General features: G+C 42.4%; 1 non-coding gene across 1 annotated transcript; it reads right to left on the reverse strand.

The window, feature by feature from the left end:
- Positions 1-10,049: 10,049 nt before the first annotated feature.
- TRNAT-AGU (transfer RNA threonine (anticodon AGU)) lies at positions 10,050-10,122 on the reverse strand. The gene has a single exon. It is a non-coding gene; the product is annotated as a tRNA-Thr (tRNA).
- Positions 10,123-10,462: the final 340 nt, after the last annotated feature.

Here is a 10,462-nt window from a genome sequence, read left to right on the forward strand (position 1 = left end):
TGGTGATGGAGAGGGATGCCTTCACGTGGCGGCACCGATATGAAGGGACGGTTGTGCTGCCTGGTTATACAAACGTCCCTCAGTCTCCCTCCTATCCCCCGAAATAAGGATGGTGGACTGATGGGTTCACGTCGCAACAAGTTTGGGGTTCCTCCTCCTCCTCCTCCTACCACCATTATACATAATCCCCTCGATCGAAATGCCGAGTCACCACAGTAATATTCTTATGCAAGGGTCCCTATGGTTTGCTTTTCTTATTTCTGTCTTACATATAAATGTGATTCTTGCCACCTCCAGGCGATTTTGTTCAGCTTAGGAGAGGTTTGTCGAAATGTTGGGGTTTGAAACAGACTTTAAATATCCTTCAATAAAGTCGTCTGGAGAAGAAAAATAATGAACAAACATGTTTTTGCAGTGAAAGGATGAAAGGGAGATGAGGACACGGTATTATCTAGATCAACTGAAGAAGATGTAAGGCCTACAGAGAGTCGAATACATCTGAATCCTACTGAAATCCTGAAGTATTGATGAAGCTGAAATATATATACCAATTCAGCGTCAAGTGTAGATATTTTAAGGCATGAAGGTCAACCATGTCTCGGAATACCAATGAGGGGCGAGTAGTGATGTGACGCTTTTTTTTTTTTTTTCCCCTCCAAAATACACTGCCTATATTCCCAACAGTTTTAACGATTCTGCAGTTTATACAATGCAACGGTTTAAATACAGGCACAGGGATATTAATCTGCACATTTCTCACACTGCAACACACTAATATCTGCACTTATCTCACACTGCAACACTAATATCTGCACTTATCTCACACTGCAACACTAATATCTGCACTTATCTCACACTGCAACACTAATATCTGCACTTATCTCACACTGCAACACTAATATCTGCACTTATCTCACACTGCAACACTAATATCTGCACTTATCTCACACTGCAACACTAATATCTGCACTTATCTCACACTGCAACACACTAATATCTGCACTTATCTCACACTGCAACACACTAATATCTACACTTCTCTCACTCTGCGACACACTGTAATATCTACACTTATCTCACACTGCGACACACTGTAATATTTGCACTTATCTCACTGCGACACACTGTAATATTTGCACTTATCTCACTGCGACACACTGTAATATTTGCACTTACCTCACAATGCGACACACCGTAATATCTACACTTATCTCACATTGCGACACACTGTAATATTTGCACTTATCTCACTGTGAAACACTGTAATATTTGCACTTATCTTACACTGCAACACACTGTAATATCTACTGTACACTCTCACACTGCAACACACTGTAATATCTACACTCTCACAATGCGCCACACTGTAATATCTGCACTTATCTCACACTGCAACACACTGCAATAACCACACTTATCTTACACTGCGACACACAAACATCTACATTATCTCACACTGCGACACACTGTAATAAATGCACTTCTCTTACAATGGAACACACTACAGGAATATTAATAATCTACACGTCCATCACACTAGGAAACAGAAATATTATATATACCTTCATTTATTCAGCTAATCTAACAGTGATGCTAAAACTACACTTGGATGAAAATAAAAGTGTTTTGTTGTAGTGTAAACCTTGCGGGTGTTGCTAGGCGGCAGCTGGCAACCCTCACTGCTAAGATATCGGGTGTCATGCGCACGTCTTTAGTTTTTTTTTCTTTTCTGTGTGTGTGTGTGTGTGTGTGTGTGTGTGTGTGTGTGTGTGTGTGTGTGTGTGTTTATCCTAGTACTCGCATATCGGGTGTTATGTTCACATATCCATTTTTCTTCTTGTTTCTTTTTCGTTTTTTTTTTTTTCTGTTATTCCTGTACTGTTGCTACCACCAGACGATTTTATTCAGCTTCAGGCTTTTGGCAACAGAGGGGTTAGATAGGGCCTTAATTAAGCCGGTCACTATTACAGCTCAATCCCGAGTTAAGTAAAATCGTCTGGAGATACCTAAACTGACCTAAAAAAAATTCGTCACCAGTTTGCAGAGTGGGATTAAAGAGTTAAAGACAACACCAGACCATTTTCCCCAGCTGAGATATTCGTGGCAGGGTGGGGGTTAAGGAGTCACCGGGTATCCAGACCAAAGGACGGACCTTCGACCCCCAAACCCCTGATAATGTGGTCTTAGTGTGCCGCCAAGTGCCTCCGGAAATAAAAAAAAAAAAAAGGTGCCCCCATTGCCTTCACGTCGCTTTCAGAGTTACAAGTTGAGTAAGTCGGACCCTTTGCCCTTCACACCGATGACGTGGATTTCTTGGGAGGGGGGGGTTGTTGCTACATCTGGACGGTTTTATTAAGCTGATCACGAGACTTCACACGCTGCCACCGGCCCATCGTAGTTCAAGTAACTTAATTCTCTCTCTCTCTCTCTCTCTAGCGATATGGCTCGGACTGACCCCTTCCATCCGGTGACGTGCTTTACTGGCTTTTTTTTTTTTTTTCCTCCTATTTAAACGATTTTTATTCACATCAGGAATGACTTTTCGAACTGGAAGGGCTACATACATCTTTCATCATCCCCTTCACTACTCTGGCGCCGTCCTAGGCTGAATAACATCATCTAGTAGCAGCAACAGTAGCAGTAGCAGCAGCAGCAGCAGCATAATAATAATAATAATAACAATAATAATAATAATAATAATAATATCTCCCTTTGATTAAAAGGTAAAGTCACATAAAGACAGCATATAATATTTAAAATTTGACATTAAGTGAAAAATGATGACTCAGTGCATGGTGTCTCAGTGGCCCATATGAACCTGCCTAGCACCTCCTCCTTAGCGATTTATTTTTTAATATGGATGGTTAATACCCTTTTGTGCGTTATTTATGCAGAGTTTGGCTACACTAGAAGGATTCATGTAACGCAGACGAGGACGGTATGGTGTAATAAACAAAATAAATCGCTTAGGAAAAGGTGTTAGGGAGTTTCCTTAACCAATGAAAATATGGGCCACAGTTTTCATTAATCCCTTCATTACTATAGGCCTCTTAAGTTTAAAAAATATATAGTACCGGTATCAGTAGTAGTAGTAGTAATAATAATAATAATAATAATAATAATAAGAAGGTAGTTCTCTAGCTCATGTTTTTTTTTTTTTTTTAAGACGTGAATCAAAATTTGAAGCCTGTTTTTTTTTTTTTTTTTTTTTTTTTCATCTGAAGGGTGGTTGGGGTTTATTCCTCGCGTAATGCCATTCAGGGGCAAGTGAGGCTGGTCATCCTTGCCTTATATCGGGACAGTAGCGTAGCCTCGGGTCCCTACGCTCTTGATGTGACAAAAAAAAAAAAAAATGGATGGCGGATGGATGATGGATAAATGGATGAATGAATGAATGAATGATTGAATGAATGAATAAATAAATGGAAGGATGAATGGTACCAAAACCTCCCATGAATCCGGAACTTAAACGATCATGCAATTCTTAGCTACAGCCTTCATTAACCCCTTCACATTTACGTTCATTTTATAAGCAGAGTTCACAAGGCAGCAGTAACAGTAAGGTAAACACAGGCATTAAAGCTGACGCAAATTTCCCTACTAGCTGACGGGAACTAAGTGGAAAATGATGACAAAGTGTACCTAGGTGATAAAGCGAGACAGGTGGGTATGTAGATGGAGTGGTTGTTAAATCCTGGGTAGTAATCGGTAAGTGGCAACGAGGGGATTTAATTTATACACAGTTGACGACAGGATTTACAAACTGCTGACGACAACATTAATTTTTATACATGACTGACGAGAAGATTTATACAGCTGACGACCAAACACACACACCTGACTACAAAATAACACACAGCTGACTACAAAACGCACACAGCTGACTACAAAATACACAGCTAAACACACACAGCTGACAAAACACTCACAGCTGGCGGCACAATTTACACACAGGCGTCCACAAGATTAACAACCACACGGGTAAGTACTTTGATCTTCGTCGGGGTCGTTAAGGCGGTACCGTACCCTCCGTTTTCTAATAAATATCGTTTGTTTTTCTCCCCATGCATATTGGAACACTGGGAATGGGGGAGGGGGAGCTTAGATAAACCCTCCTTGAACTCCCTGAACCCTTTGACTTCCTCTAAAGTTTATCATTTCAGATTAATTTTTCCAGATTAGGGGATTTGTTTGGTACTTCAGAGGGGATAAGTTGTAGCCTTCATGAACTTGGTAACTCTCTAAAAACCCCTTCCAGCCGATGATGTAATTTTTCCATTTATCCAGACTACTACTACTACTACTTTATTATTATTATTTCGCCACCCTCAAGAGTCACACAGCTCAGGAAGGCCCTCATATAATCGCTTTGTGTTCACCTGACGAAACAGGGCCACCGGGAACGTGAAATTCGATAAGCGTCTATTTACGAGGCGCAGGAATGAGCCCCCCTTGTTACTAGTCAAATCCAACCTCCAATCTGACACCACCTGGCCACCGAGCTGAAAAAGGGGGGTGGGGGTGGGGGGGTCTTCGTCAGGTTGGTACAAAGACGCTGAAGTGATGGGGGGAGGGGGTGTTAGAGTCCACGAACCCTCTGACCCGTTTCCGAAGACGTGCTGTTTTTATTCTTGCTGCCTCCAGACGATTTTATTCAACTTAATGGAGACGGTGACTAAAGGCCTTATCTAAACCACTCCAGTCTGATCCATCTCTCCTCAACAGAACTGAATTGGCAGGCGGATGCAAGAAGGAGAAACAAATAAAGACGTCTTCCTTACGTAACATAATCTGCTCAAAATCCTAGAAGTGTAATAAAGTGAATTGTTGTCACAGTAAACATGCTTCACCGTATTCACTGTAAATCTGAACACACAAACACCCGGCATGTGTGAATTACAGTGACGTCATGGGCTCCGTGCGTGTGAAAGAAATTACTGGCAGGGGCATAATAAACAAATTACACTGTTTTCACTGCAAATAAATGGCATGTGACAGTAAGTTACGTCATGAGCTCCAAAGGTGTACAGGAAATTACTGGCAGGGACACAGACCGGGTAAGTACGTTCCAAAGCTTTCCTTCTTGACCAGATACCCAGACAAATGAGAAATACTTTGACGTCAGGAGGTATCACTATTACCATGGCCATTACAGTGGACATGTGGACATTTTTTTCCTTCTGGGCCTCAGTATGCAAACACCTGACTTGTGAGAATTCGGATGACGTCACGTGGCCCAGGGGAGAGTCAGGGGAGCCCCAGCGTGACGTAAGAGGCAGGACCAAACAGGATGTAGTCTTGTTCTTCCTCATGACACTGGAGTGATGCAAAAATGTTAAGGACTGCCGGAGTGTCAGTAAGGGAATGAAGAGCCATAGGCCTAATCATTCCACTCACTTTTTCTCTGGTATGCAAATCGAAGAATGTACTGGGTGTGAGTAGTATTGTTAATCACTAAATGACAATATGTGGTGGAAAGGACACATGTGAGTGGAAACGATGCGTGTGAAGGTGGAAATGATGCATGTGAAAGTGGAAATGATGCATGTTAAAGTAGATATGATGCACGTGAAAGTGGAAATGACCGGTGAATATGGAAATCATGCATGTGAAAGAGGAAATGACATGTGAAAGTGGAAATGATGCATGTGAAAGAAAAAATGACATGTGAAGGAGGAAATGATCATGTGAAAGTGGAAATGACACATGTAAAAGTGGAAATGATGTATGTGAAAGTGGAAGTGATGCATGTGAAAGTGGAAATGATGTATGTGAAAGTGGAAATGATGTATGTGAAAGTGAAAATGATGTATGTGAAAGTGAAAATGATGTATGTGAAAGTGAAAATGATGTATGTGAAAGTGAAAATGATGTATGTGAAAGTGAAAATGATGTATGTGAAAGTGAAAATGATGTATGTGAAAGTGGAAATGATGCTATGAATAAGAGTGGAAATGATGTAGGTAAAAGTGGAAATGAATGTGAAAGTGGATATGATGCATGTGAAAGTGGAAATGATGAATGAGAAAGTGGGTATGATGCATGTGAAAGTGGAAATGATGAATGAGAAAGTGGGTATGATGCATGTGAAAGTGGAAATGATGCATGTGAAGGTGGAAATGATGCATGTGAAAGTGGAAATGATGCATGTGAAAGTGGAAATCATGTATATGAAAATGGAAGTGCTGTAATATACGTGCTTCTATGTATCCAAGTCCACAGTCATCAGCATCCGAACATTCAGCTCGGGTCACACGTGCTGCAGGTCGCAAGACGAACACGTTACATCTGAGCCATCTTGACCCCACATCAGGTCTGACCATACACAGCGAGAGTAAGCAAAGCGTATGGACAGCAGCATGGTGGTCATTCCAGATCTCTATATCAACCTCGCTCTGTAATTCATTCTATATCTCTACGCACCGACGGGCCAACAAGCCACGTCTCTCGCCCCCGCCCCAGACCCCGCCATGGTGAGGTATGAAGGGGACGTATCAGGCCTGCCAAAGTAACCCAACTCGACTAGAAGCATCAACACCTGGGGGAAGGACACACGTCATGCTCCCTCGCCACCACGACCCTCCTCTGCCATGCCTACACCTGGCGCCCACCCTGCCCTCGTGACTACCCCGCCGGTGTTACAGTGCTGGTGTGATGAGGAGCTGCCAAACACACACACACACACACACACACACACACACACACACTTAATATCTGATTTTCCCTACTTCTCCCAACCCCCTCCCCACAATCTCAGCCTTCTAAAATCGTGTGTGTGTGTGTGTGTGTGTGTGTGTGTGTGTGTGTGTGTGTGTGTGTGTGTGTGTTTAGCATTTCCCCTATTTTGGCTGACAATTTTCTAGTATCTGCACGAGTCAAGAAACTAAAAAAAATCAATCAAATATGTAAAAATCTACTTGTACCCGGATTTAATGAAGATGGCGCCACGTCTGCAACGCTGGGGGTCAAAAAACACATAATCGACACAATTTAGCACCTAATTCACCTTCATAATCTTGGCACGTGGAGAATAAAAGCATGGCAACTAGACTACCAGGGTGGAGAAACAAGTGCAGCTACTACTACTACTACTGCTGCTACTACTACTACTACTACTACTACTACTACTACTACTACTACTACTACTACTACTACTACTACTACTACTACTAATAATAATAATAATAATAATAATAATAATAATAATATAAACGGCGGCGTGTCTCAATAAAAATAAAAATTGCAAAAATAAAACATGCCTGCAATGTGTTTCTCCAGGATTCGAACCCACAGGATCCTTATCCCGCCCGAACCATCCCACGCCCGTCAAATCTCTCTCTCTCTCTCTCTCTCGGACAGGCGGGGTCAAATCAAGCCTCCATTCACCCTTTCACTACGAGGTCTGTCCTGAAGTTGAAGAAAATCGACTGCCGGCAGCGAGGATAAATCGGAAAAGACGTCGGAATACGGGAAAAGGCTGGGAAAATCTCGCGTCTTAAGGGCTGTCTGCATTTCTCAACTTCTTAGACTCTTATCGCTATCTTACACATCAAAAAAATTACCTTGCATATATTCTTTATCTTAAGAATTCTTTCCGCTATTTCACATCTCCTGTGCTCTTTCACATCGTCGCCAGAATCTTAGTCACACTTCTGTCTCACATTTCTTTATTTCCTCACTTTTTTCAACTAACTCACATCTTCCTCACCCTCTCTCACATCTTCGCCATAATCTTAACTTCCCCACTATCTCACAATCTCATCATTTTCTCACTCTCTCACATCTTTGCCATAATCTTAACTTTCTCACTATCTCACATTCTGATCATTTCCTCACACTCGCATCACTGTCTCACGTCTTGCACTTTATCTGATCCTCAAAATAATCTCATAAATCCCCTTCTCTTTTTCTGTAACTGAATAAAATCGTCTGGTGACAGAATACAATAATAAAATATAGGAGGATTGGATTTTTTTTTTTCTTTAACGCCCGTAGCACCCTCTCACATATTAATTTACACCCATCAGCTTCGTCGTAATTATAGCCATTGGTACCTATCACCTCTCTCATCTCCACTTCATATCCCTATCACCATAAACACACCCTTACCACCACCACACACCCTCGCTACTATGATCTCCCTATCCTCTACTACACGCACTCATCTCCATCACACACCCACACCATCACCACACACCCACACCAACACCACCACCACCACATACACCATCACAATACACCTTCACCTCCACCAGATACCCTTACGTTCACCAAACCTCCATATCATCCACCACACACCCACTTCCATCACATTCACATCACTATCACCTGCCCACCCTCCCCCCTCCCCCCACACACATATACGTCACCATCACCCCCACTCGCACATCCAGATCACACACACCCTGGCCTCCACCTCACATTCACCTCCACCTCACCTCCTCACGATCAGTAGCCCTTAGCACTTCAAGGCTACTGATAACTCAGCGCCTGTTACTACCTTGGTGCGCTTATGAACATGTGCTGACGGCTCTCTCTCTCTCTCTCTCTCTCTCTCACACACACACACACACACACACACACACACACACACACGCACACACACACACACACACACACACACACACACACACACACACACACACACACACACACACCGTTAAAAATGAAATGCAAGGTTAATCCAATGTTGATGCCTTACCTGCTTATCAAGGAGCTTGAAATTCCACCTAAGATTGTGCTGATTGGCATACATACATAACTGCACATGCACATTATATATACATTCATTGAAATACATACACGCAAAACACAGACTGTGCATACATACACATACACAATTTAACATTACACACGTAGCTTCTCCACACACACACACACACACACACACACACACACACACACACACACACACACACACACACACACGAGGCCAAAGTAAGTGATCCAGGAGAGTTCAGCTAGAGTGTTAGAGGGTGATGGAGTCATACTGGAACAGAGAAGAGGAGCAGAGTGTGAAAGAGTGTATAGGGGAAAAAAAAAAAAAAGAAAAAAAAAAAGACATGCGTGTGGGAGAGTAGTGAGAGTATGTGAGGTAAAAATATTAGTGTTGAGTGTAAGAGTGATGAAAGTGTGAGAGTATGATAGTGCAGAGTGTGAGGGGTGAGAGCGGTGAGAGTGATGAAAGTGTGAGTGACTGTGAGTAGAGAAGTGTGAAAGAAAAGATCATCGGAGTGCTGAGAATGTGAGATCGGTGACAGTGAAGGTTTACAGTGTGCAGAGTGTAGACTGGTGAAAACAACTGAGCAGAGGGATAATGAGAGGCAACAGTGTGAGAGTGACGAGTATACGAAATTAAAACTGTTCATGTCCTTTAGTTGTCATAATTACAGAACAGATTGAGCAGCATCTTACCTTAGTCCAATTCTCCTTCTGCCTCACATCTCCATTTTTTTTTTTTTTTTTTTTTTTTTTTTTTTTTTTTTTAATGAGGCGACTCCATTTAACACCTTGACTGTGGCTTTTATTCGGGTCTGAAAAAAAAAAAATGCTTTTTAGAGTATGTGCTTGCTAATACCCTTTTCATTATAATGTCACGTAAATAAATAAATAAATAGTCTGAAACAAGAACGCCTCCTATGCCACCTCAGACACAGACCCAAAACACACCCATTTTTTTCCCCATTTTTCCTAGACAACGTTAACCTAACCTAACCTAACCTAACCTAACCTAACTAGACCGAACGTACCCTTACCTATGCAGACTAAACTTACCTAACCTAATGAAACCCTGTCTAACCTAACCAAACTTTACGTAGCCTACCGTAACCAAACCTAACTCCCTACCTTACCTTTACCTTATCTCACCTAAAGTAAACTAAACAAACCTCACCTAGCGTAACTAACATAACATATCCAAACCAAACCAAAACAAAGCAATCCTAACCTAACCACACCGATCCAACCCCAACCCACCCCAACCCACCGTTCCCCACCCCGCGTCAAAACAAAGGGGTGAGTCGTGCCTGGAAAATATCGATCGGCCGCGTTGCCTTCAGGGAGGATCGAACTCCCGGCCTCTGGTTTACTAGACCAGCGCTCTAGCCACTGAGCTATGAAGGCGGGTGAGGAAGGCGATAAGGATAAGGGAAAATATGATAAGGATAGTAGAGGGGAAGACTGAGCTAAGTGTTGGAAGTAGGTAGGTTTGGAGCAGGTAGACAGGAAAGTGAATAAGCGGGTGGGAAGATAAGTAAGCAGGCAGGTAGTCAGGCACGTACGTAGGCAGGTAGGTAGGAAAGTAAGCAGGGAGGTGAACAGAGTAGTAGGCAGGGAGGTAGACAGAGAGGAAAATAGTTACAGGTAGCGAGGGCAGATGAGGTACGCGATAAATATGAAGGGAAATAAGACAAGGACAGCAGGGATGAACACTGATCAATTTTCAAAACTTCTTGTGTCCCAT

The sequence above is a fragment of the Coenobita brevimanus genome, chromosome 55, assembly GCF_032717465.1.
Source record: "Coenobita brevimanus isolate Jiangsu-jjx chromosome 55, ASM3271746v2, whole genome shotgun sequence".
NCBI classification, from domain to species: domain Eukaryota; kingdom Metazoa; phylum Arthropoda; class Malacostraca; order Decapoda; family Coenobitidae; genus Coenobita; species Coenobita brevimanus.